At 34.7% G+C, this 430-nt stretch overlaps 1 protein-coding gene across 1 annotated transcript in view; it reads right to left on the bottom strand.

Moving 5' to 3' along the window:
* CA7 (carbonic anhydrase 7) overlaps positions 1–430 on the bottom strand; it is a 24085-nt gene that overhangs the window by 7953 nt on the left and 15702 nt on the right. The gene's annotated exons all lie outside the window — the stretch shown is intronic.

Raw genomic sequence — 430 nt, 5'->3', positions numbered from 1 at the left:
TTTGGAAGTGACAGGGAAGGGGTTATGTGACCACTGAATTTGTTCAGTCAGATATCAGAGACCTAATCATACTGTGAAGTACATCTGGGTTGATTAAAATAGAGGACAAAGTTTATATAAATAATTAGACACCTAAATATGAAATTACAAGCCAACTAGGATTTTCACATTCCTAGGTTTCAGCAGTATTATGTAGCTGGATTTTCAAAAGTACTTAAACACTAAATATCCATTCCTAAGTTCTTAAGTCATTTTACAATTCCTCATTCTAAAATATTATTTGACATACAGTGAAGAAATTCTAGGCATCTGCCTGCATTTAATTAGGAGATGGTTGCACGGATGTAACAGAGGACAGCATTTGGCCCATTTAATCTCTGTGAAGGCATAAGCAAAATATTCATAGTTTCATAGTTTCTAGGGTCGGAAG

This window comes from Gavialis gangeticus, unplaced genomic scaffold (assembly GCF_001723915.1).
Source record: "Gavialis gangeticus isolate Ggan-Ray unplaced genomic scaffold, GavGan_comp1, whole genome shotgun sequence".
Classification (NCBI taxonomy): domain Eukaryota; kingdom Metazoa; phylum Chordata; order Crocodylia; family Gavialidae; genus Gavialis; species Gavialis gangeticus.
Note: the sequence above shows the minus strand (reverse complement) of the source record. Positions and strands in the feature narration are given on the sequence as shown.